Source organism: Nycticebus coucang, chromosome 18 (genome assembly GCF_027406575.1).
Source record: "Nycticebus coucang isolate mNycCou1 chromosome 18, mNycCou1.pri, whole genome shotgun sequence".
Lineage (NCBI taxonomy): Eukaryota > Metazoa > Chordata > Mammalia > Primates > Lorisidae > Nycticebus > Nycticebus coucang.
Window position 1 is genome coordinate 65910694 of NC_069797.1, and position 27283 is coordinate 65937976.

At 52.3% G+C, this 27283-nt stretch overlaps 1 protein-coding gene across 1 annotated transcript in view; it reads right to left on the reverse strand.

Moving 5' to 3' along the window:
• The window catches only part of CACNG4 (calcium voltage-gated channel auxiliary subunit gamma 4), a 56909-nt gene that overhangs the window by 11949 nt on the left and 17677 nt on the right, over positions 1–27283 (reverse strand). The window lies entirely within an intron of this gene.

Sequence of the window (27283 nt, forward strand, 5' to 3'; positions counted from 1 at the left end):
ACCATGATAACTGACAAGGAGCTAGCTAAGCAGTCCTGCCCTAAGCAAGCAGGAGGTGGGATCTCCTACCAAGGGGACTCTCGTCTCCATCATGAAAAACAACAAAGAATTTGTGTGCTAGGAATGGGGCTTGGGGAGCCTTCTAGGCAGTGGAGTGAGGCATGCAAGGGTCCAGGGTCAGACTCTTTCTCTCTCTCAAACCAGCGTTACAGGGAATGCCTCCTAAGGTTCAAGCGGGTGCAGGTTCCAGGCCCCTGACTCAATGTGATTGAAGGAAGAGAAGAGGGAGTGAGAGAAACTTCTGGAAGGGCTGAGACCATCTCCTTCCTGTTTTTCTCCTCTCCACTCTGAGACGCGGCCTTCCCAGGGTGGCAGGCAAATCCCCCTGGGTAGTTTAGTCACTGCAGGAGGACAGGTCAGACCTCCCTTCAGAATCTTCAATTCAGCTCTCCACTCCTCTGCTTCCCTCAGTCTGGGATGCCCAGCACAGAACTGGATGCCAGTGGAAAGTGGGTGGTCACAGGCTGTCTCTGTCACACCCCGTCTGCCAGCCACACTCTGCATGGCTGGCTCAGCCTTCTGTCCTGGGTGGCCTATACTGGGACAGTTTCCAACTGGGGCCAATTCTTTTCCTGCAGCAGTCCCCAAGCACCCCTGCTCTCAGTTGGTCAGGAGCATACAGTCTTGGCAGCCAGGTCTGCTGCAGACACACACCGTCTAGCTAGAAGCTGGGAGAGATCCCTGGTGAGCCAGGAGCAGGCCACTCTGCCACCTGGTCACAAAATTGTTGGTTATTAGATGGCTGTCCCTGAGCACGCCCCTCTTCTGGGCTCCTGCAGGTGCTGGGGTGCTCAGTCCAACCCAGATTCCTCAATGCACCTGGGCCTCAAGGCCTAGTCAGGGGTGGTGACGAGACAGAGTGAGGGCCTGAGAGGTGATGCCTATGGGACATGCTTTGACAGCGTCCTCTGTGCGGGATCCGGCCTGAGCAACACAGTTAACTCCTCAGTTTCCCCATCTGCAGAATGGGCATAACCACAGCCCTTATCTCCTGGGGATCTCAGGAGCTAACAATCGAAAGTCACTTCAGGTGCTTTTTGGCCCTAAGTGGTGGCTCAGGGGAGATTTGCTTCGGCTGGACCCAGAAATCACCCATCCTCTGTTCTTTCGTGAGCAGCTGAATTGGTGGAGGACAATGAGGGTTTGTGAGTAAGAGGAAAGAGCACCGCTAGGACAGACAGGCTGGACATAGAGGCCAGCATGGCCAGCCATACCTCCCTCACTTCTGGCTTCCACACCCCAGATGTCTGCGGACCCGGAATAAGTGTTTCCCCAGATAGGGAGGGCTAGGTCGTTCTCTCCACCACTCCTTCCGCTCCCCTCACACTTTACTTATTTATTTATTTGGTTACTTCATGGGTCTAAACAGAATGACCAAGTCACACATGCTTGTTGGGGCAAGTCAAACAAGAGGTTACAAACCTTGAACAAGTTGCAAGAGGTTACAAAAGAAAAAGTAGATAATCTCTCCTTTCAGATTTGTTCTTCAGTGGAAGACCATTCAGTTGCCATGTAACTTCCCACATCTTTGTGGGAAGTTGTACATACACACACACATATACATGAGGTCCCCTCATCTTTAAAAATATTATGCTTTTCTTGAGAGAACTGCAGTTGTAAGAAATAATACTGGAGCCATCCAAGCACCATTTATACCCAGTTCCCCCCAATAGAAACATCTTGCAAAATTATAGTCCAATATCCCAACCAGGGACACTGACTTTGATAGTTCAAGTGAGAACATTCACATCCCCACAGGGGTCCCTCCTGAGACCTTTTCATGGCCTTGCCCACCTCCCTCCCGCCTCATTCCCTCCTTGACCCAAGACAGTTGTAAAGATGTTCTCCATTTCAGTAGTTTTGTCATTTCAAGAATGTTCTACAAATGGAATCATACAGCATGTAACCTTTGGGGACTGACTGTTTTCACTTGGCATAACTCTCTTGAGATTCACCCAAGCGGTTGTGTGTATCCATCACTTGTTCTGCCTTATTGCCGGGCAGTGTCCCCGTGCTTGTTCACTCATTCGCCCCTGAATGAGTTACCAACACGCCTGCAGAGGAGAAGGGCATGGGCTGTCTTTGGCCTCATGGAGAGTGAACGGGATTATTCTCTGCCCCTAAAGGTAAGAATAAGGGATAGGCCCCTAAAAGGTCAAACACCTTCAGCCATTTTTCACTGCTGTCTCTAAGACCCTTCTTCACGCTGGCTGCCACCTCTGGGTCTGCTCCCAACTCTTGGTGCCAGATGTGCAGTTCCCACCACCAAACCCAACATTCAGGCCGGGGCTGGCCAGCCCAAAGCGCATGGGCACCGCCCTCCTCTTCTCTAGCTCCCCATACTTCTGTTGATGGGACATGGTATAACCCTGGACTCAGTCTCCTAGGACCTTTGCATGAGAGTTACTTCACTCCCCCCGGCTCTGTTTTTGTGGAGTGGTGTGTTAAGCTCTAAGAACTTCACATTTATCCCTGTCACATTTAATTTTGTTAGTGTTGGCCTAAGGCATTTAACAGGGAGGAAATTAATGGCTGATGCAAAAAGTAAGAGAGAAAGCCATTTCCAATCCACACAACACGCGTTCGCTCTCCACATACCGGCTGTTTGCTGTGTTATCTATTGAGAGCTATGTAAGGTGGGTAATTCTGAGATCCTGAGTGGTTGAATAGTAGAGCTATTGGCCCATGATCCCAAGCACGCTGTGGCCCTGGCCTTCCTGAGGGTCAGGAAATGACCAGTGTGTGCCTTTGTAGTTAGTCACATGGCTTCAGGCAAGTTGTTCCATCACCTATAAAACCCAGGAATTGGGCCAGAGGGAGCAGCTCCTGCTTTAAGGCCCTGTGACTGTTTTGTGGAGAAAAGGAACAGGAGTGAGTATGCATATGTGCACGCCCACTCATCTCATCTCCACACACAATGGGCCGCTTTTATTAGAGTGATTTCTGTGGGCACAGGAAACATCCAGAAAGTAATATCCCCGAACATGTCCAGTCTTTTATTTCTGGGTGACAAGGGGAATGAATGGATTACATATGTCTTCTTGGCATTCTTCTGTGTTTTCTGAATTTTCTACACTGTCTGAAAATGAATCAATAAAAGAAACTAAGAAAAGAGACTGGATTCTTTGATTGGAAGTGAAGATGAGGTGGTGGGTCTGAAATGACCACAGAGGTATTCAGACATGGGAGCTGGTGGTGGAGATGTGAACCACGCGGAGCGCTTGGGGACATGCTAGTCTCTCATGGGTGAGTCTTCCAGCCTCTTCTCCCTCTGTGACCTCTGGAAGGTCATGCCCTGGGGTTAAGCCCCCAAGTACAGCAAGGTGACCAACCTGGGGGACTCACAGGGAGGTCACCCAAGATAAGCTACCTCCAGGCGAGCTCTGGGCTCAAGTTACCACATAGGACAGGACTTCCAGTGCTAAATCAGGAGAGTTCTGGGAAAACCATGGCGTGCTGGTCACCCTCTAAGCCATTTTGGGGCCACTGGCACCTGCCATAAGCCTCTGTAATGGGCTTCCTCAGAGGCCCGATGTAATTAAGGGAATCCTGGAGGGAAGAATGTCAGAGGATGACTTACTAATGGCAATCATTCCTGAAATCCTTTATCATTTGCATTTCCTTAGCGTTACCTCATTTGATCCCCATAAACAGGCCCCTGCTGAGAGTGCCCCTGGAATCTCTGAGCCCACCTCTCTTCCCAGCCACACACAGCTGCAGCAGCCACCTCCACGCAGGTGCTCTGACACCTCACTTCAGCAGCACCAATTATTTTCTGGCTTCCTGCCCCTGGCACTGAGCAGCCTGCCTGCGGGAAGTGCCCTGACCGTGCATCTGAAGTTGGAGGGATTACCAACCCCAGGGGCAACCTCTGAGCAGTGGAGAACAGGACTGGTCCCTGGGGTGGGCCGTTCTGAAGTCCATTCTCCACTGCTTCTAAAGGAGTGAGTCCCTGCAGGACCAAGACAGGCGGTGATCAACTCAACTGAAGATGTCCTCTGCGCTGCTTCTCCTCCCCCATGCCTGTCCCCGAGGATGGCCACCTGGACACACGGAAAGCCCTGGGCAGGCTGAGATGAAGATGGATGTGCTGAGCATGTTCCATGGCTTGGCCCCTTTCACCTCTACACTGATGCACCTTTGAAGATGGAAGGAAGAGGTGTAGGGATATCAAAGACCTGCTTCCCCCAAGGCCCTCTGCGAATGAACATTCTAGCTTGGAAACAACATTGTTTTGGCCCCATTTGTCAGAAGAGGAAAGTGAGGCTCTGGAGACACCTGGTGTGCAGAGTGGTGGCCCTGAGAGCCCAGCTTCCCGAATCCTTGTCCATTCTTCCCTCGCTGCCTCGAGGCTGCTGCTTTCCCAAGAATGCTCTACGGAGGCAGGACAGGGGCTCCACAAGCAGTGTGGCCCTGCGGATCATCTGCTCAAGACAGAACAGGAAGCGAAACCAGAGGGCCATCAAGAGACACCCGTGAGCGTCAAGAAAATGGCTTCCTGACAGAGACAGGGAGGCAATGGGAATCCCCAGGCCTTGGGAAGGAAGGCGGCTCGCGATCAGCGGGGCTGTCATTTCCAGACCCCTTTCCGGTCTAGGGTGGGATGAACGTGGATATAAAGCAAAAGGGGCAAGCAGGGCATGAGACTGAGCGGGGCCTTTCTGTTCACTCATGCGCCATTCATTCGTCCTCAGCAGACTTTCAGCTTGAGCATCATTCATTCAGCCTCTGACAGCATCTTTCCAGAGCACATGACAATGTGCCAAGCACTGATCTAGTGCTGGGGCTACCAGCCTGAGTGACAGTCCTCACACTCTCAGAGCTCCCATTCTGGGGGGCAGCTGCCAACACAAGAAGATAAAATAAATGCATACCAGTGTCTCAGGTGGTACCGTGGGCTAGAAGGCAGGGGAAGGGACATGAGGCATTGCAGACTGTGGCCTGAATTTGTGGCTGGGCTCAAAGCTGAGCGTGAGAGGAGGGTGTGGAGCCCATGTCTGGAGACAGACACCCCCTTCAAGGTTCCCTGTCATCCCTCCTTCCCTGGTCAACAGGAGAGGAGGAGAGGAAAAGAACCCCTGATACAGCCAAGGACCAGGAAGGAAGGCTTACCAAGGCCACACAGACCAGAGGATGGCAGGATGAGACCCACGTGAGGGCCAACCATTTCACCTGCTTCATCTGGATTCTCTTAGGAACTGAAAATAACCAAAGGATGATTATCGTTCTGGAGAGCTACCTATGTGACTTCGCCATGATTTACAGCAGCCATCTCACTTCTCCACGTTAGAGGTTTCACAGACGATACGCTGTGGAGTGAGTGGCTGTACTTGGGTCACAGCCCTGGTCCAAGGGTCTGATGGACCAAGTCTGTGTCTCAGAGGGAGCCCATCATAGGTGCTCAGAGAACCTGGGCCCTCCTGTCCTCAGCCAACCACCCGGGTCTGGGCCCCACCCCACTCCACTCCTCTTCCCGTGGGAAAGGGGAGGTACAGCCTGGTAGGACTGGAGGACTGAATACAGACCATTCCAGAAATGACCTTGGTGGAGGAGGTGGCAGGGCTTCAGCCAGGCTGACCGTGAGGAGGAGATGGAAGAGCAGCAGTGAGTAGCTTTGGTACTCAGCACCTGGCGCTTATTAAGTCAGTCTTCATACTACCCCTATGAGGTAGGTGGGATTACTAACCTCCTTTGCTACTAAGTGCCCTAGTTGGGATTTGAACTCGGCCCACCTGCCTTTCAAGCCCAAACCCTCACCTTGCTCACCCGGGAGGACACAGTACGCTCTCAGAGCTACAGGCAGCTCTGTCTGGCTGGAGCTGGGCTTCTGACACTATGATCGGACTGTTGGGTTAAGGGTATTGGCCAGTGCTTCAGGCTGCAATAACCCCTCATTAGGGGGCAGAGACTCTGGAGAAAGGGGTGGCAACCTGGGCCCTGCACCAGGCAGGACAGTGAGTGCTCAGGGAGGACGAGTGCAGCCACCGGGGTGGTTCTTGGCTGTGGGGGAAGGCTGGGATTTGGGTAGGAGCCATTGTGTGTAGTGGAGGTGCTAAGACAGACAATGTCAATGAAGAGAAAAGTGGCAGCAAACGTGTGACCGTCTAGGAACACAGATGGCCTGGTGTGGTTGGAGGGTAAGAATGAGGGAGGTGGAAGCAGAAGGGCTGGAGCAAGGGTGAGGGTCTCTCATGGAAGCCAAGGACATGGGACTTTACCATCTCCTTGGGGTGCTGTGGTTGGAATGCTTATGTCCTCCTGCCCCACTGATATGTTGAAATCTCAGCCCCTAAGGTTAGGTGTTAGGAGGTGGGGCCCTTGGAAGGAGAGTAGTGGACCCCTCATGAATGAGATGAGTAACATCATAAAAAGACCCTGGAGAGCTCATCTGGCCTTTCTACCAGGTGAGGACACAGCAAGAGACACTATCTACGGGAAGCAGGCCCTCTGCATACCCTGAATCTGCCAGTGCCTTGATTTTGGACTTCTCAGCCTCCAGAACTGTGAGAAATACAACTTCTGTTATAGATAAGTCACTCGATTTTTAGTATTTGTTATAGCAGCCCGAGCAGACTCAGATGGGGTGACCTGAGGTCAGAAGACCCTCGGGATGTATTCCTACAGGGACCTTCATGGGGAAAAAAGGCAGCAAGGAGGCGTGAAACCACCCCTGGTCCATGATGCCAGGGAGTCACATGGCCGTGTGATGCCTATGGTGTGGAGACCCTGGCTCTTGCCCTACATGTGTTTACAGACGACAGACCAGAGGCCAAGTGATTTGGCCAAGATCATTCTAGCATGGAGAGGTTGGGTGTGTGAGTTTCCTGGGACTGCTTTAACATGAAGTGGAGAATCAACAGCAGAAATGTATTGTCACACATTTCTGGAGGCTGGAAGTCCAAGGTCAAGGTGCAGATGGTGTTGGTTCTCCCGAGGGCTATGAGGGAGAAGTCTTCTCCACGTGTCTGCCTAGCTTCTGGTGTTTGCCGGCAATGCCTGGAGTTCCTGGGCTTGTGGAAGCATCGCCTCGACCTCAGCCTTCTCTCCACACAGCATTATTCCTGTGTGCATTTGTGTTCAAACTTCCTCCTTTCATAAGGTCACCAGTCTACTAGATTAGGGTTCACCCTACTGGCCTCACCTTAATGGATCACCTTTATGAAGACCTTATCCCAAATAAGATCACGTTCTGAAGTGCTGAGGTTAGGACTTCAGCATAAGGATTAGAGGAAGGGCCCTAGCATGGGATTAGGGGAAAATGCATGTTCAGGCACATGAGATGGCGTTCCCCACTGCTGCCACCACCTCAGGCCCCCCAGTTCTCCTACCCTTCAGCTCTTCACCCCATCCTTCCTCCTGCTTCACATAATCTCCTCTAGAGGTCCCCCTCATAATTCCTCTACTTCCAGGTCTATCTCCAAAGAACCCCCCAATAACTGTGAATTCCCCATTGGAGCACTCAGGTCTCCTACAGGCTGGCCACTCTCCAGCCACAGCCAGGTGACTGCTGGGAAAACCTCTGCTACAGAAAAACTCCAGGCGTGGAGAAGCAGTCCAGGCTGGGCTGGATGTTCCGGGGGGCACCCTAGCTTCTTGATCATTAGTGACTCTCTGCAAGACCCTGTTAAGCCACTATGACCTACAGTTTCTCAATCTAATTTATTGAGCACGGGCTCAATAAATATGTACTACTTGCTTCCAGGACCACTTGCTCAATAAATATGTGCTACTTGCCCCCAGGACCAGTTGCTCAATAAATATGTGCTACATCCTGAGGACTCAGAGATGTAGGGACTATCTGTTCTCCAGAAGGTATCCCCTGTTCTTACTGGACATGAGGCTATGTTTTATTTTCCAGCTTCCCTTGCAGCTAGATGTGCCATGTGACCAAGTTGTCCAATAGAAAGTGATCTGTTCCTGGGATGAGGCTTGAGAGCAGTGGGAGTGCCCCTCCATCCCTACTAACTTCCCCCACCTGCCACAGGGATGGTGGGGCCATGAGATGGGAAAGGCCTGGGTTCCTGATCACACGTGGAGGGCAGCTGTCCATTAAGAGGGCCACCCACTTCAGGCTATTACGTGAGCAGGAAATCAAGTCCTATTAAGTTTCAGGCATTATACATTTTGGCATGTTTCTGTTGCAGCAATAATTAATAATAAGGGAATAAGACAGATGTGGCCTGTCCTTCTGGAATCCAGTGATGACTGAGGAAAGGGCTCTTAAGGGGAAGCCCAGAGTTTCAGACAGCATCTACCCAAGGATCCTGGTCCAGGCTGCAGAGCAGGGATTAGGAAAAGCTGCTTCTTATTCAGAAAGTGGCAGAAATACGTTTACAACTTTTCAGAGCTGATATGAGAACCCAAGAGTCCCACGTTGGTCAAAGCACCTTGAGAAGGATAAGTTATGACGGTATCATGAGAGTGAGTATATAGTTTTCAATACCTCATTTCTCAGAGATGCCTTCAGACCAGATTGTTTTCTGACTGGAGCTAGAAGGCCCCTCCATGTCCTCTGCACGGCCAGATGCTTGGGAGGTAGCACCCAAGTCTCTTTGGACAAATGATGCCACCAACCACACCAGTGGCTGCTGGAAGCTTTTCCACACACACCTGTTTCCTCTTTTGACGGCCACAGCTTAAAGTCATCAAGACGCTCAGGGTCCCTCTAGGCTCTGTTTGGGTTTTTCTATTTTTTATATAAACATGGTCCATCCATTCCACTCTCTGTCCATTCTTTCTTCTGATTCAGTATTTATTTATGGATGCCAGGCCCTGTGGATCCGGCTGGGGGAGCTCTGACCTAGCTGGGGAGGGGAGTGAACACATTACCTTAGAACAAAAGACTTACTGACACTCACTATGAGGGAAGCAGCAGGTCCGTGGGGTTTTAAAGAATGAGGGTAGGTACTGGATGGGTGTCTGAGACGTCTGGGAGGGCTGCAGAGCATTTCACAGATGGGACCCAGGTTACTGAGGCTGAAAAAGCAGGTTGGGGGCTGCAGTCCAGGAGCAGGCCTGAATTGCCCAGTAAGGGGTCTGAACACCACACTGTGGGCTGAGGTGTCCCCAGGAGCTTTGCTGAAGCTAGAAACGTCTCCTCACACTCATGACTCACACAGGGAGCTCCAGACCCTCTAGGCTCTAGATGTCTAGGCTTCCATTCCCAGGCTGGCTGGGTGGTATCTGGGCTGTTAAGGCTTGAGGGCCCCACTCTGGGCCTTAAGTGTCCTCTTTTAGGCCTAGAGGGGCAGCAGCTGCCTGGAGACCACAAGCTCTCTCCGGTCACCTCCTTCACATTGTGAGCACAAGGGCCTGGGAAGGGCATTGCTGGGATGGTGTCAGCCTACTGGGGTGCAGCCTACCTTGCTCCTCACTTCCGCCAGTCATAGGAGAGAGCTGCTTGAGCAGCTTGGGGCCTAAGTTGCCTTGTTTCAGACCCAACAGTAAAGAACAGGGTCCACAGTGATTGGGCCACGAGTCTCCTCCTTCAGCTCTCTCCTGTAGAAGCAGGTGGTGGGGCAGGTGCCCCATCTCCAGGTGAGCCATGGGTGTGAGAGGCGTCTCCCCACAACAGGGTGGGCTGGAGTGGTGCGGGGATGGGCTGGGGATTTGGGGGAGAACTCACCCTTGTCTTTAGCAGTGGATGGAAGATGGCACCTATTTTGATGGGGCTGGATTGTGGCACAAAGTCAGCTAGGGGACCCATTCTGGTTCAAGCATCTTCCCTTAGCTAGTGAGATTCTTGGAGGGAATCAATTTCTGCCTCTGAACTCTCCCTATAACCTGGAGATGAAAGTTAGTCTGGCAAACAGAGGCATCTCTCTAGGTCCTGGACTCTAAGGATCTTGTGCTGTGGGTAGCTGGGCAGCAGTTGAGAGGGGCAGAAAGTGGGGGGGAGGAGTGGACCATGTGCCTGGCACTCCGTCCATCCTGGGACTCTGGAGCCCCTCTGGGGTATGCCCACAGGGAGCTCCCTTCTTGGGGATGAGTCCCTCACAAAGAACCTCCTCCAGCCCTGCATTTCATGGCCTGCCCTCAGCCAGGACCCTGGGCATACCTCTAGCCTAAGTCAGATCAATCAGATGCCCCTTGGGACCAACTCCCCTTGGGAGTTTGGATTTTGGATCAGAGTCAGAGGAGACCCAGGGTCAAAAATGGGTGTTCCCCAGTGGTCCATGACGCCAACTACAGAAGCTACTGGCTCATGCCTTCCTAAGCCTTGGCTGTTAAACTCCCCTTCCATCCTTTGGGACCCCTCCACATCTTTCCAATAAAGTCCTGGATCCGGCTGCAGAAGTCAGTCTGTGCTTGCAACCAGAAGAGCCCTGACCCTAACCAGTCACACCTTAGTGAGAAGGCGATTCCAACATACTTGCCATTGGCGCAGCAGCCGGGGCTCTACCTCACTCCTCAGGGCAGGTCTGTAACACTTTAGAAGACACAAAAATGAGCATAGAGAGGCCCAGAGTGTAGCGGAGAGGCAAGATGTTCTATCAGAGGACAGGAATGCTAGAAGCCAGCTCCAGTCCCCACGTGGGAGCTGTGTGACCCATGTCTTGAGGTCTCAGGGACCTGAGGGGCTGAAGGGCGTACTGGGAAAGCACTTGCTGGGTCAGGTGGCCAATCTCACAGCATCCCTGCTGCTGTGTCTATATATCCATAGGCCTAATGCAGTTGCCACAGGAAGAATGGCACCCTGTGCCCAGCAGGGAGAAGAGTCCCCAGAAATGGTAGTTTCTCTTCCATCTTGATTTAAAAAAAAGTCTTCCCACTAGCTGGCCATCAATGACCCAAGTCCTGGGAAGTCTCCCCCTGCACCAGAGCTGCCATTCTGTAAAACAACCTGCTGGGAGGACCCTGGAGCTGGCTCTGGGTCCCACCTACCCTGCCCCTTGCTCTCTCGCGGGTCCTCATCTGGCTCAGCAAGTTCTTCAAGGACCACCGTGCCAACCTTGCACCTCCTGCACCACTTTGTTCCAGAGTGGGCCGGGATTTTCCAGGCTTCCTGCCGAGATTCATAATTGAACAGAGCCGGGGAGATTTCCCCAACCAATACTCATTTCCTGCTCTAACACAGGGAAATGGGCGTTCAGCTATTGTCCCTGTGATTCTTGTACTCACATCCACTTGGTAACTGCAGCTTGCATGAAATCTCAATACAAGGGTTGGAGGGGTTTTTTGGTTTGTTTTCTTTGCTTCTTTCTTTCTTCCTTCTAATGAGGAGCAAATATGGAGCCACAAGAGGCGAAATAGCTCTCTGCAGATCCAAGGCGTTTCGGCTGGTTTGCCTCTGCAGATCTCTGGAAAGTTATGCTCCAATAACCTGAGAGTTTTAATTGAAAGGACTGGGTGAGGGAGGGCAAATCATAGTGGAGAATCGTATAAACTTCCAGAAGGAACCCTTAGGACCATCTGTTTCATCCCGTTCGTGTTACACATTAAGAAACTGACGCTTGGAGAGGTAAAGTGCCATTTCCACAGTGACAGGCTGGTTGACACAGCTACCCCCTGAATGCTGGTCTCTTGATTCTAAGTTTCCCAACTAGGGGTGAGCTGGCCTCCCAGCAGTCATTTGGCAATGTCTAGGGACAGTTTTGATTGCCACAATTTGGGGTGGGGCAGGGCAAGATGTTACTGGCATCCTGTGGGCACCTCCCACAGTGCACAGCACAGCCCCCACCTACCTCAGTGAAGAATGATTTAGCCCCAAATGTTGATAGTGCCGTGGGTGGTTGATGGTGAATAAATGGTCTGCGGGGAGCTGAATCCTCCCTTCCCATGCCTGTGACAGACATTGCTAATTGATCACAGGGCTTTTGCCTGCTGGTCACAGACTAAATTTTTCTTAGCACAGTGCTCTACTCAGGGACTAGCCAAGATGACCCCTGCTTCATTTTTTCCATCTGTGAAATGGGGATCATAAATGGAAATCACCAGAGGGGGCAGTGTGTGGGATTAAACAAGTTGATGCAGTCCTTAAATGCCACCATGCCTGGTAAGTGCTTAAAATATGTAAGCTGTTATTATAATCAGCCCTGCTCTAGTGACAAAGAGGCAGCTGGTCTTACTGTCGGAAGGGAGCAGGCCAGGTTTGTCCCCTTATCAGGACTGACACAGACTCTTTCTTGTTCTCATACACCCGTGACATTGTGGCTTCCAAAATGAGCAAAATTTCCCTTCCTCTTAGAAGGCCCAGCAAAGTGAGCCTATTTTTCCCTTTGTCCCCTTTCTGATGGACTAATAAGGGTTGGCTTCTGTTGAGGACTAAGCTCCCTGAAATACTCTGCGCTAAGCTCTTTCCATTTTCTTATTTAAGCCTCAGAAATAACTTAATGAAGTAGGAGCTCCTATAAACCCATTTTACAGATGAGAAAGCCAAGGTTCAGAGAGGTTAAGCAACTTGCTCCAGGTAGCAGAGCCAGGACTGTCACCTGTTTCTGTCAGACTGAGAAGCAGAGCTGTCACCACTGTGCTGCTCCCTCCCTTCCTATTCTACATGAGGATGGGAGAAGAGGGGCAAGATGGAGGTAGAGAGAGGTCCACACCTGCCAGGTCACCAGTGCTTTCTGGCAGCGCGGCAGGGCCCTGGAAGCACATGTCTACTCCACGAGTACCCCAGAGGATGCAAACAGCTCTTTCAGAGCTACCCCTCCCCCTACCACCCACACCTGTAGTCCAAGACACCGGGTGAAAATTCTCCATCACCTCCTGGAGAAACTGGTGCTTCTAGGTCACTTGGTGGGGAGCCACCATATCACCGGCTTAGGCAAGACCGTGGAGCTCCCAGCCTAAGTGGCCATACCTGATGTCCTTATCCTTTTGTTCCAGCCCCCTGGGGCACCGATGTCCTGCCTATACCTAGCCCACTGGGGGCTTTCCAGGAAGAGTTTTGCTATTTTTAGACCATGTACTTTTCATTCCATTTGGAGCCAAAGAGAAGCGTCAGTTTCATCTCCTCCGCCCCCACCCCGAGGGCCACCTGAGGACTGGGAGAGTGGCTGTGGACACTGTCATCCAGTCTGACCTTCAATTCAAGCCACACTTACACATCGATGGCCTGCCAGGTGCCCAGCACTGTGCTGGGCACCAGCTATGGTGCCGACGGAGCCAGAGCCATCCCATCTCTGCCTTCATGGCATGAGGGAGCCTGGGGGAGCCTGTCACCGGGTCAGGGAGGCCATCAGGGAATCAACACTCCACCCCCGATGGCAGAGCAGGAATCAGCAAAGTGAAGAGACAGTGGTTGTTGCAGACAGAGGCACAGGGGCAAACGGTCAGAGCCTGTCTGAGGATGTAAGAGGAGGCCCCTGGGGTGGGGTTAGAACTGGGGAGGGGACAGAGGTGGCAGGCTTGGGGGCTGGGAGCCATGTGAGGGTGTGAAGCCAGCACCCTGACAGGATCAGATTTGCGTTTTAGAAGGTTTTTTCCCTCCTGGGTGGAGGACGGAGTGGAGGCTGGGAAGCCAGTCAGAATCCTGTCTCTGTGACAAAGGTCTCACTCAAGTTCATCTGCTGACTTGAGGCAAAGAGGGAGGATTCTCCAAGGCCAATTTGTCTCTGCCATCACAACCATCTTCAAACTAATCATTCCTTCACCACTATCCCTGGAAGCAGTACTAGCTTGGAGACATCAGCCCCCTTCCATGGTAGCTTTCCTTGGGCCACTTAACTCCTGGCCTGGGGGCCTTGGCCACTGGCTATCACTTGACTTCCCATGTCCCTTGTCCAGTCTATCCCAACAGCCACGCCCATAGCCTGAGCTGCTGGCACCCAGCAGGAGCTGGCCCAGCCCACTCCGCTCAGCTTTCTCCTGGAGGTTTGCAGCTAAGGCCTGGGGATTTTGTTTGCATGAAAAAGTGAAAAGTAAATAAAATATAGAAGCCAGCTTCCGTCCCTCCACAGGTCCAGCAGGGCACCGATGCACGGGGCTTCGTAGGCTGGGACATGCGGGAGCAGACTGGCTGGGAGCGAGACGGCGGAGAACCCTCGGGAACAGTGCAGAACAATTGCCACTATGAGTTAAGCAGGCTGTTTATGGTGAGGATAAAAGTTAATGGGAAGCTCTACTCCAGCTCCCCACCATTAAGCAAGAGAAATGCTGGTAAACGACACAAAGAAATAGTGGAGACTCCCAAAGGCTGCGTGATTCTGCTGGGGAAGGCGGGGTGGCAGCCAGGTGGAACAAGGTGGTGGGAGCCACATTCATCATTTGATTAGGAAAGAGACCAAGGTTCGGGTATCACTAATTTCATCTGAATTCTCTTAATCTATTACCCACCGTCCCTTGCCAGGTGAGTTGAAAGCCAGTTGGGGAGAGAGAGGCCAGCTCTCCCTAATCCGTTCTAGATGAAGCCTTCCAGCCAGACACCCCAAATGTGGGGCCCTGTCCATACTAATATTTCTAGCAATTGTCCTTGTTTCTTGCTAGTTTCAGAGATGAGGAAGGCACCCGGGACTGAAGCCTGTTGGGGTGTGCCCACTGGGGTGAAGCAGCTGCCCTGCTGTTAACTACCATTATTAGCTCCCATGACCACAGGTGCGACTGCTATTAACAAGGACAATAATGACAGCAGCTGACACTTCCTGAGGTCACTGCTGTCCTATGCACTTTATGTCTTAGCTCATCTAGTCTGCACCACAACCCTCTCATGTGGGTGCCACCACTGTCACCTGCTCATTTTACAGATGAAGAAACCAAGGCCCCGAGAGATTCAGGGGCTTGCGCAGGGCTGTCTGGGTAGTGAGTGCAGGTCTGGGGCCTGACTGTCCGGACAGCTCTGCTCTGTCACCCCAAGAACTACACATAAATAACTACATACGTACACCAGCTGGAGATGTGAGGGCTGACGGAGGCCCAGGCCACAAGACAGAATGTTCTGTCAACCCCCGAGACCCACTTGGGAGCACCCTTCCCCTTTATAGGTTTCTGTGCCACCCTGGACACCCATGATAGACGTGTCTCCCTGGAAATGTGCACTGAAAGGCTTAGGTGAGCAGGCAGAGATGGGGTAGAGGACGGGGGGTGGTGGTGCAGGTTGTTTGCCAATGAACTGATCTTGACCATGACCTGGATACCCACCAAAGGGCAGGAAGCGGGGCTAGGGGCAGCTGCAAAGGAGTGTCCTGCCTGTGGGTGTAGGGGACACTTGGGGCAGTGAGTGCCCTTTTGAAGGGCAGAAACTCGGCTGAGGCTGCTGCACTTGGCCAGTGGTTTTCAATCTGAGGCCCAGGAAGGCTCCCATTAAACAGGTGCCCTGGCGATCAGTGAGACATCTGAGACCTTGCCTTGGGACTCTGCCTCAGCTCACAGGGCCTTCAAATTTGTGGCCAAGATGGAGTCTTCTCCCAATACCGCTCTGTCAAGAATAGCCCTGAAGCATCCTGAACCCTGACGTTGCAAGGGAAACAGCCCAACCATATCCTCGAGCTTTGCGGTTCTCACATGTGTTGACTTTCCTGCACCGTGGCCTTTCCCGCCCATGCTCTCCTAATCACACCCTGTCTGGTACTTTCCTCAGGGGCACGGGGTGTGCAGTTTATCCTCTGTTCCATCCCCTGGTTCCTGCAGGTGACCTCTGCACAGGCATGGTTCTAACCATTCTATCTGCCCTGTGACTCCTAGTACATGGCCTCCTCCCAGACCCTGGCACTCCACCCCGCAAGGAGATCTCCACCTAGATGCCCAACAGGGACTTCAGACTCGGGAAGACCTGAGCTAAACTGCCATCTGCCCCGGGGACCCTCAGCCTCCTCTCACTGTCCTCACTGGGGGTGTCTTTGGTCCTCCCGCTCCCTCCTGCCTGTATGTCATCCTCCAGCCAATCTTGCCATTCCACCTCCTAAAGATGCCCAGATCCATTCCTCTTTCCTGTCCATGCCACCCTTCCCTAGTTTGGGGTTTGCTGGTATCCCTGTCACCGCCTCCTGCAAAACCACCTGCCAGTGGGATCCGATGACTTTGGCCACAGTGCCATCAGCGTTGTTCCAGATGCTACAGGCTGAAGCCGGGCATGCCAGCCATCACGGCCGGTTCAGCTGACCCTTTGTGTCTGATTGCCGGTCTTGCTCTCCAGCAACACTGAGCCTTTCAGGGTCCTTTATTCATGTTCTGAACCACATGAACTCTCAGAAGGGCAGAAGCCTCCCCCTCCAAGGAGCCTGCCTGGACCTGTCCCACTCTCCCGTTCGAGTCCTCACAATACTCTGTGCACACCCCTGTCACAGCAGCCTCTTGCATCACATTTGAATTGTGTCTCATCTCTGAGCCAGAGGTGGAGGCTTATTTATGTTTGAACTTCAAGCTCCTACTTAGTCTCTGCTTGATTCACGTTGGGTGAATTGCACTGCTGTTCTTTCTCCAGTGAGGGTTTCTGTGGGGCTGGAGACATTGGGGGGTGGGGGAGACACTGCTCTCTCCTGGCTCCTTGGCTCTGTGTCCACACGGAAAAGGCAGAAAAAAGTCCACTCTGTCCCTTTCCTTCCTCCCCACCAGAGAAGCAATGGCAAGGGCCTGCAATGCCGCTGTCCACGAGGGGCCGGTGGAATGAATGAGCTGCTTGTCTTCAGCCTCCTAAGTCAACAAGTCACTCCGGGAAGCATGGCTGGAATGTAACATGATAAATGTGAGTGTTCTAGGGGTGAATCCATGGGCCACACTCTGAAAACTACAGTTAGGGATCCAAGGTGCCCAAATGTCAGACAAGTTCTATTTCAACAGATTCTAAAAAACATAAAAATCCTCACCTTGTAAACAGGTGGGACTACTGGCAACAAGGAAGAAGAAGAAAGCCCAGAGGTCTGTATCAATCCCATTTTCAACATGGTACTCACTGTCATAAATTCCTACAGTCCATATATTTCCAAAGAAATTCTGGCTCACCCCGAGTGCTGGCCTGAACCCAGGAGACCCTAGCCCTGCAGGGTTCCAACCCACCCTCCCAGGACCCCCCCTTTGCTTAGCCAGGACCAAAAGTTGAGGTTGCTTGGGCTCCATGAGAAGCTACCGTGTGATCACAAAGCTTTCATTATTCATTACTCTGTTCTTCCTCCCAGTTGAAATCCGGATCTAGACGTATGAACAGTACATTCTCCAGTTTGTCAGCAGGAACTCCCTGTCAGTGGACAGAAGCCAGTGACACCCCATTTCCAGTGGCGCAAATAACAGCCGGAAAATGAAGCTTGTCAGGGTGCCACGACCCAGGGCAGCGTGGGAGGGAGCCAGAGCACATCCTCAGAGGCCTGAGACGTCTGTGTCTAATGATTCTGAGTTCTGGCCTTTATATTTTCAGACACCAGATTAAACTTGATTTGAAGTTGAACCCGGGAGGAATTTGTTAAAGAAAAAGATGTTAGATGGAGTCTAAAGTCTTTTGCAAGGTGGCTTCTTCACCTACATCCCAAGGCCTTGGATTTCTGGATAATGCAGGGGGCGAAAGCCTTCTGCCCTCCCATGTCAACACCATGGCTCCCCCATTCCTCATGCTACCCTGTCCTGGAAGGGTCATTCACCCACTTACTCCCGACCCTCCAACAGCCCCAAAGAAGGTACAGAGGAGAAGCTGAGAGCAGACTTTGTATATGGACAATGACATTTGCTGTCCTCTCAATGAATCCTCCCCCAAATCCAGGAGACGGTACCGCTGTTCCCATTTCACGGAGGGGAAAACTTTGGCCCTGGGAAGTGATATGAAGAGCAAGTGGAGAGGGCCAAGATATGAACTTCATTATTAATATCTGGTTCCAAAGGGCATGCTTTCCACTTAAACCACACTCAGCTCACATGCTCAGTGGCTGCCAGGACTGGGCCACTCGGGGGTCAATTTGGCAGTCTGGCTCAGACCATTATGGGCTGTGTGTACTTGGCAGTTCCTCTTCCCATGTGTGCTTCCTACATGTCCACTTTGGAAGCCTCAGTGCCTCTGAAATGCTTTGGCCCCTTTTCTTTTTAGATAAATGTTATTGCGTTATTGGAGGTTTATAGGAGATGTTAAGAGTTGCATGTAGATAGTGCAATTATTACTAACCTCACATGGTTACTTTTTAATGCATTTGTTCTTGAAATGACAGGGCCAGCTAGCGTGCCTGTGCATGGATAGGCATGTAAGTCACACAGGATGGGAAGGAAGTCGACAGATGATCGTGGCCTCTTGGCCACAACCTGGTCTCAGCAAGGGAAGAAGTGGCCTTTTGCCCCCAGTGTATGACCTCTGCTTTGGGAAGATGAAGCCCCTTTGTGGTTGTAGTGGTCACGACAGCAGAAGCAGCACCAAACCTCTTCCAGCATCGAGGATGACACAGCCCTGCAAGCCAGCGGCCCTGCCTGCCCAGCCGTGTCTCCAACTGAGCCCTAATTTGTGAGGCTGCTGCCAATGCTCATTAATAATGACAGGGAGCCTCCCGGCAAGTGCCAAGCCCACTGCAGGCCTCAGGCCCATGCAAACAGGAGCCAGGGCAGCCTGTTAGGCCCCGGGTGGGGGATCAGGGTTGGTGAGCCCAGTGGGTGTTGGCTGAGGGCTACAGGTGCCACCCCCAGGGCTCTCACAGCCAGTCCCAATCAGACATGAGCCAGGATAGCTGCCAATGTGGGGGTGATGGATGTAGGCGTGGGTGCTCCCTCTGGGAAACTCAGCAGGAGCTGGGTTCTGAGGGTTCTGCGTCTGCTGATAGGCATTAGGACTGCCGGGATCGAGAAAGTTAGGCTGATGTGCACATCTTCCAACAGTCTAGGGAGCTGGACAATGCAGAAAGGAGGGGAAATGCAAACCGTACTGTGGGACCTGGACTGGCCTGGGGACAGTGGGACAGTTTCACGCAGGAGGAAACCCTGATTCTATCCCCGTGGACCAGCCCTGCTCAAGTCCCAGAAACCCACCTTGCCTAAGGACCCACCTTTCCACTATGAGTCCCCATGCAGAGGGGCTTCCAGAAAGCCAGTTTGGGTGATATTTTTATCTATGGCCCAAATGCAGGCAAATCCTGATTCTCTTGAGCACTGAAGTTTTTGTAATTAGACAGATCCTCTTAAGGAAAAATGATGCAGAAAGGCAAATACAAATGAGACTCAGAGACTAGGAAGGGCCTGTGATGCTGTCCTCGGCCAGGGATCCTGGGCCCCAGGACTGAGAAAGCTGTGCAAACCCTACATCGGGCCCCCACCCTGCCAGGAAACCTCCACTGTGCCAGGGATCTCTGAACCAGGCTCCAGAAACCCACCCGAACAGTCAGCTCCCACCTGCCACCCCGTCCAACCACGGCTGCTGTGGAGCTGTCTTTTAGACCCAGTCTCCTCCGAGTAAGGTGGACGTGGTGGTGGGCAGGGCCAGGTCCATCTTGTGTGGTTGGAAGAACCGCCCAACTTGACATCCTGGTGCCTGGCAGAGCCTGTGCTTCGTGGCCAGCTGAATGAATGAATGGCACGTATGGGGCTAGGACCCAAATAAGCTCTTGTTGCTCAATTTGTCACAACTTTCCACACAGAGACCCTTGGATTGGCCCAATGTGGGGTCCCCACTCTTGCTTTGTTCCCAATCCATTGGATCTGTTCGTTCACACAGCAAACGTTTTCTGAGAGCACTGACTTGGGTGTTCTGGGGGCCCGAGAGGACTCCAAGCTGTCTCTTGCCTCTGGGAGCTTGGTGGGGGCAGCCAGGTACCCTGTGACATGGCACAACACATTGAACCACAGTCCAGAAGACCCAGTGCTGCAGGAGTCCAGAGAAGGGAGGCACAGCTCCTGCCAGAGATGGACCAGGCTCCGTGGGGAAGGGGGCTTCAAGGTGAGTCCTAAGGGATGGACAGAGTGGGCTGGGCAGGAGGCTCCCCCGGGGAGGGGCCAGTGGCATTCCAGTGGGTGGAAAGGTGGTGGGGATGAGGCAGAAAATGGAAAGCAGACAGCAGGTCAACCAGAACTCTGCTTTGCTGTGCTGAAGAAAGCTCTGCCTGCACATCCCCGCCCTGGTTCCAGGATCCCTGCACAGGCCATCAGGGCTCTGGCCATGAAACTCACAAGGTTTCTGGCCTGGAGCTGCAGCTGCCTTCCTGGTTGCTCACATATATATGGCTGGAAGCTGTCAGGCCATATCCAGGGTGGACACATGGGGGCCGGTCCATCCCTGGTCTGGAAGGCGTCACATCAGGATGGGGACCAAAACAACCAAAACACACCCTTGTAGGTTGGCATTCCTGCCCATCACGAGACTACTGAAGACTCTCCCAAGGGTTGCAGTAGAAAGAACACAGTGAAGCTGCTAAAAGACCCATGTAGTGACTGCAGAGGAGCAGAGACATCTGCCACTGCCCTGCACACCGCACCCCTATCCCCACTGCTTGGCTCAGCTCCAAGGGGGCAGGGGAGTCCCTCTGGCCTCTGGGAAGAGGAGAGCTACGCCTCACACAGTACAGGAAGGAGAGGCCTTTCTAAAGTGATTTTCTTTGGGGATCTCAGTTCATCTTCCTCTTTCACCAGGGAAAGCTGTTGTGAATCTTAGCATTGGGGCAAAAGGGGGAAGGGGCACTGAGGTCAGGCTGGAGCCTGGGCAGGCTGTCCAACTCCAGGACCAAGTGCCTTCCAACTGGACCACAGTGGGACAGGCGGAGCTGCCATGACGGAGCTCCTAGCAACAGCCAGCCCTTTATGGTTTAACTAGTCTGATCCTCATACCGGCCCTGTGAGTCTGGTATTACTGTCCCCCTTTTAAAAATAAAGAGATTCGGCTTTAAAGAGTACAGAACAAAATTCCTTAAGATTCCCCCTCTGAGGGATAGAGCCTGAACTCAAAGTCAAGTTCATCTAACCTGAGCTCACCCTTTTCACCAAAGCCCCTTCTGCTCAGGCAGAATCCTAAGATAGACCCCAAGACACCCACCCCTGCTGCACACCCTGTATAATGCCCACCCCTGGAGTGTGGGTGGAACCTGGGAATATGATGATTAGATTATGTAATGTGAGACTCTGCTGTGGCAGGTGGTTGGAGGGGGAGAAGCCAGAGAGACTTTCCTGCTGGCCTGGAAGAAAGCATGTAGCCATGCTGTGAGCCGCAAGTGGGGCTGTGTGGCAAGGACTGTGGGTGGCCTTTAGGACAGAGAGGCCCCTGGCTGATACCCAGCAAGAGAATGCAGCCTCTGTGCCACAACACAACCAGCTGAATTCTGCCACAGAATTCCTGTGGGCTCACAGGAGGACCCAGAGCTCCAGAAAGGAAAGCAACACGGCTGATACTGTCTGTGATTGCAGCCTTGGGACACTTGAGCAGGCTCAGTGTGTCCAGACTCCCAAGCCACAGAAACTGTGAGATAATACATCTGTGTTTGTTTTAAGCCACTAAGTTTTGGTAATTTGTTAAGTATAGGAAATGAATATATATCTCACCCAAACAAGTTCATTTTGCCTGCAGGAGTCCAGTCCAGCTTTGAAAATAGCCACTGACCCAGAAAGAAATAAAAATGCTCCTGTTGCCTTGATGAAACTAATTCACCTCTCTAAGACTCAACTATAAATGGAGAGAGTAACAGTACTTACGTCATGAGCTGATGGGAGGGTTAAATAAACAGAGGCATCTATGTTTGTAGCCTACCTTGCAGTTGTCAACACAGTTACTAACAAAAATCACATTTCTTTCACTTGAGGTCACCCATTTTTGGAGAGCAACATGGAAAGGATTTCAGGAGGCTGGTTAATTTGGTAGGTACTTGCAAGGCTGAATTAATTTCCTGGTATTAATTTTCTGGGGCTGCCATAACCAAGTACCACAAACAGGTAGCTTCAAACAACAGAAATGTATTCTTTCATAGTACTGGAGGCCAGAAGTCCCAAAACAAGGTCAGTAGGGTCGTGCTCTTTCTGAAAGACCTGGGGAAGGATCTATCCTATGCCTCTGTCTTAGCATCTGGTGTCCCCCCATCCCACTGCCAAGTCCTTGGCATTCCTTGTCTGGCAGGTGCATCCCTCCAATCTCTGCCTCCATCTTCTCTGTGGCCTCCTCCCTCTGTGGCTGTGGCCTCCTCCCTCTGGGCTGTGGCCTCCTCCTCTTTCCATAATGGCCGACTCTACTGGGTTAGGGCCTTCCCTAATGGAGTATGACCTCATCTCAACTTGATTACACCTGAAAGACACTATTTCCAAATAAGGTCCCTTTCATAGGGACCAGGGGTTAGGGCCTCAACATGATCTCTCCTGGGGGGACACAAGTGCATCTACAACACCCCCAGTGCTAAAGATGTTGGGAAGGGAACACAAAGTCCTCAATAGCATCCTTTTCTCAACTAACTCGCCCGCCTTTTCAATGCCTTATATATGAGGGAACCAGAAATGGAAGCCCCTCTCCCCCCACATTTCTGTAATGTTCTGGCCTGAGAGAGGCAAAGAGCCCCCTTTGAAGTCTCATCTGGAGAGCTGTGGGGACCACGACCTGCTTGGTGCAGTCTGCGTGGTGAGAGATGTAAGAGCCGAATGAATTATGGAGGCGAGGACGCAGGTGGTGGGAGGCAGGCCCTGCAGGAGGCCAGGCTGACCTGCAAAGCCAAGAGGCAGAGGCAGCAACGTCCCTAATGACAGAGCTGGGTTTCTCAGGAGGACAGGAAAGTTGCTTCCCCACTTCAAAGAAAACCCAGTGCTGAAGATTCCAAGGGCCTTCTCCTCCTCTCCGTGTGGCTGCTCTGTCCTCTCTCTCTATGGCAGCAATTCGGAGGAGAAACGTGTGTGCACACACTGGCTCAGGTAACCAGATTGCCGAGTCACAGGGCACCAGGAGGGAGCACTGTGAGCCTTGGTGCATGTGGTTCCACCTCGGCCTTCCCATCACGGCAACAGGATGGGCTGGGCCACAGGCAGATGCAGCTTCAGATGCTGTGCCATGGCTCACATGCTCCCAGGAGCTGCCCACGGACTCATGCAGCCAGGCTGGATACTATCAGGGTTGAGGCTCTGTGGCCACACTGTGTGCAGCTGCATGTGCCATATGCAGACAGAAAGGGTGTGCAACCATGAGGCACGCACACTGTGCTGCAACTCTGCCGCCCTCTCTTGAAGCAAACCTGTGGTGTGCATACACCAGGGCTGTGTCCAATCTTGGACCTGCCAGTGTCATGCAGAACATATCACACCAGCCATGACATGGCTCGCCAGCCAGACCCACAGCTGAGAGCTCCCCTCTACCCCTGGAGCCGCACCTCCCAGGCTCCCTTGCCTGTGCTTCTGGGTAGGTGTGGGCTGTAGGAGGCTCTGATGAAAAGAGAGAGTGAGAGGAGGGGAAAGTCAGGGTATTTCTCCCCCTCTTCTTTGGACAGTTTCTGGAAGCACTGTATCTTCTCAGGGGGTCTGATTCCTTCTGGAAAATCCCACCCTCTGTGGTCCCACCTCTCTCCATGAGCCAAGCACCTGCTGGATGCCCTGGCCTCTGCCTCCAGTAAAACAGCCTTCGCTTGTTCCCTCTCCATCACAGGGGGAGGGGAGAGGCTTTCTGTAGTCATATCTGAGTACCGCCTGGTTCTCCCATTTGAACTTCTCAGTGCTTCCCCCACCTGGGTGCTCAACTCCCTGTATTAAATTCCTCTGTCTGAAAGACAGAGTGGTTTCTGTGTTCTTGGATAGACTGACTGATGGAGTAACAATAATGAGCATTAAATAAGCACGAAGAATGTACCATGACTCTTAACACATATCAAATTCTCACATGGATGGAAGATGAGGTTGATATATTTGATCCATTTTGTAGATGAGGAAAACGAGACTCAAAGAATCTGAATAATTTGTCCAAGGAGAAACCTCCACTCACACTCAGCTGTAATGGAAAGAACACAAACTTTTGAACAAATCCCATTTTAACCACTTAGCAGCTAGGCAACCTCAAGCAGGTTACCTAATCTTCCTAAGCCCCTGTTTCCTAGTTCCAGAATATTCTCATCCCCCCAAATAGAAACTCTGTATTCATGAAGTCATCCTCACCAGCCTTTCTCCCCAGCCTCCAGCAGACACTAATCAATCTGCTTTCTGTTTCTGTGAATATATCTGGTATTTCATACAAATGGAATCATACAAGATGTGGCTGTTAAGGGGTGATCGTTTCTCTCCCCGCCCCCCCACCAAATTCATGTGTTGACATCCTTACCCCCAGTAGCTCATAATGTGACCTTATTTGGAAATAGGGTCATTGAAGTCACGGCTCAGATGAGGACACTAGGGTGGGCCCTAATCCGGTGTGACTGGTGTCTTTATAAAAAGAGAAATTTGGGCACAGAGAAACACACACAGAGAGAAACCACGCGAGGAGAAGGCAGAGATGAAGGAGATGCTTCTACAAGCCAAGGAACAGCAAAGATGGCCAGCAGCCCACCGAAAGCCAGATTCTCTCTCCGCAGCCTTCAGAAGGGACAGGGTTTCTCTTACAGCCGTTGGCAAAAACTAACCACTTGGGACACTTTGAACTTCCAGGCCCCAGAACCATGAGACCATGCATTCACGTTGTTTAAGCCGCACACTGTGTGTAAACTTGTTACAATAACCCTAGCACACTCATAGTGGGCTTTTGTGTCTGGCATCTTTCATGTGACATGATCGTTCTGAAGTTCATTCATGTTGTAGCGTGTCTTATCACTGTGTTTTTGGTCCTCCAGGGCTTAGTCCTGGGCTATTGACAGCTAGTGGTCTCTAGACAGCAAGTGGGCAGCAAGGTCTCTCCCAGCCAGCACGGCAGGATGGAGACATGGCCAGCGTGGGGAGGCCGGCCAGCTGGCACACGTGGTCCCACCAGGAAGGAGCTGAGAAGGCCTCAGGGAGGAGCTGGCCTGGGGCACAGAGCTGCCCCATAACCTGCTGGAAACAGGCACCAGCCTGCGTGGCTCTTCCCACAACCCCAAAGAAGTCTGTGGCTCTCAGCCTGCATCTAGAAGGCCGGGGCCTGCCTGCCACGAGAGGCATAATGTGTGGTGCTCTGGGACATGGCACCTGGGGCCAGACTGCCTGGATTCAAACCCCGGCCCAGCTCCACGGCTTGAGGGGGTTCCCGTAACAGGTTGTGCCTTGGTCTCCTCCTCTGTACATTGAGGTTAGTTAAGTAGTGAGGAAATGAGTTAAGAAGAGCTGAGAGCCTCGAGCGATCTACTCTAACTGGTGCAGCAGCAGTCAGGCCCGCCCAGCCTGCACCCTCATCCTGAAGCTGACCGTCCAGCCTCATCTGAATCCTCTGTGCTCCCACGTGCTGACCGCAAGTCTCCCTCTCCTCCACTCACTGTCCTGATTCCCCTGCTCTGGCTCATCCAGGGTCCCCCTGACAGGTCTCCTGTCTTCCGCCCTGCTGCCCTTGTCACCCCATGGGGGAGAGTCCAGTGGGCTCTCAGGACACAGTGACTCTGGACACCCTCTTGGTGAGAGCCTCAACCAGAGACACTGGCCAAGGGGGCACAGTGTGGAGGCAGGATGGGCCTTTTAGCCTCCAGCCCTGCCTACCTCCCCATCCCCAGCTCCTGGGCCTCCTCTCCTATGGGGCTTTCTGCTTCCACAGAGCCAAATTTCTTAGGCCTTCTGGAACATACCCTGTGTTCTGAGACACGGTGTGTGCTGGATAACCATGGAATGTCTGAGAGCCTGTGCGGTATGTCCATGCCTTTGCCCAGGATCTGTGGGGACACGGTCCTCCTCCTTCTTTCCATAGCAAAGGTGTGTTCATCTTTCTCAACTTGCTCACTGAGCTGCCACCAGAAACACTCCCAAGGCCACCCCCCAGGCCTAGGGGCCTTCTTCTCTGTGCTGCGTCTGCTCTCGGCCATCACACTTCTGTGTAGAACTGCACCAGTAGGCTGTCCGCCTGTCTCCCCTCTCCCTTCTGGACACTGATTTCTTTGAGGGATAGGATGGGGTTCTATTTTTCATCTGGGTGCTCCATGCTGAATGAGCAAAGTATGCAAAGGTGAGTGTGTGAGTGTGTGTGTGTGTGTACATGAATGACACGTGCAAGTCCCTGCCCGGGACTCTTATACATCCTGCAAGACACAGAACAAATGCCACCTCCTTTGAGAAGCTCTCCCTGACTTTCCCTGGCTAGAATCGAGAGCACCCTAGAGTGACAAGCGCCAGTTTAACACCATAAACCTCAACTCGGTGCCCCTCCCCCGACAATATAATCATGCCATGAATTTCTATCTGTTTCATTCGCTGTTGTGTAAATAACTTTCCTGTCACTTGCAATGCTGCTTGGTAAGTAGCAGGCCATCAATAAGGATTTTCTGGGTGAATGAATGAATGACTCTTTGGGTGCCCAGAACTTGCTTGGCTTATTGCCAGCATGGACTCCAGCCTAGTAGCCAGGGCTGTTCTTGGTGAGTTCAGGCTCAAGGTGAATTCAAGTCAAACTCTGCCTCTGCTGCTCTGCCCTCTGGGACTATTGGAATCCCCTTCTCAAGGGATCAGCAAGGCAGGAGCAAGGAGGAGGTCGTGTCATCCCGAACAGCTCCAAGTCACAGAATCCACAGACACAGTGACATCTTTTTCTCCAGGGTCAAACAGCGTTCCTGGGATGCTGGAGTTCCTGGCACTCAGCACAGGACTAGGGGCATACACTCCCAGGGGGATTTGCTTTACTAACTAGGATTGAAGAGAAGACGGGCCAGCAGTTGGAGGGGCAGGCGTGGGCTGGTGGCAGGCCACCTGGGAGTCTTCGCTTCCTCAGACTTATATTAATTTGCTTTAAATTTTTATTGAGGATAATATATGAAGGGTAATCCTAAGAGTGCAGCTCAAAGATCAAGTGTTTTACATGTGTAAAACGAGCACCCAGATCATGGTGTAGAACATGCCCTCTCCCCCGGAGGCTCCCTCCTGTGCCCCGTCAGTCCATACCCCACGAAGGCAGCCACCTCCCAACCGCGTCGCCCTAGTAGGTTCCGCCTGCATTTGAACAGGACATGAATGGAAGCACTCCGTATCATGAGGCCGTTTTTCTAGCTGCCTAGTGCGAGCTGGGAGTCACCACGTGAATGGCAACAATCAGAATCTGGGTGTGAGAGCCTGCAGGCGGGTGGCATCCCCTGCAGAATATGGGTTCTGGGGCTTTGAAGTGCACGGCTAATGTCTTCTTAAAGGAGCTGCCTTCAGCAGAGGGATTTTCACCTTCTCTGGTGAGAGCACCCCATCTTAAAAGCTGTTCACAGTCTGACAGCAGAATCCTTCCTCCCCAGTACGCATGAGTCAGACCTGGGGCCCAGCATCGTGCGCTGCTCTGGTCACGACGCTG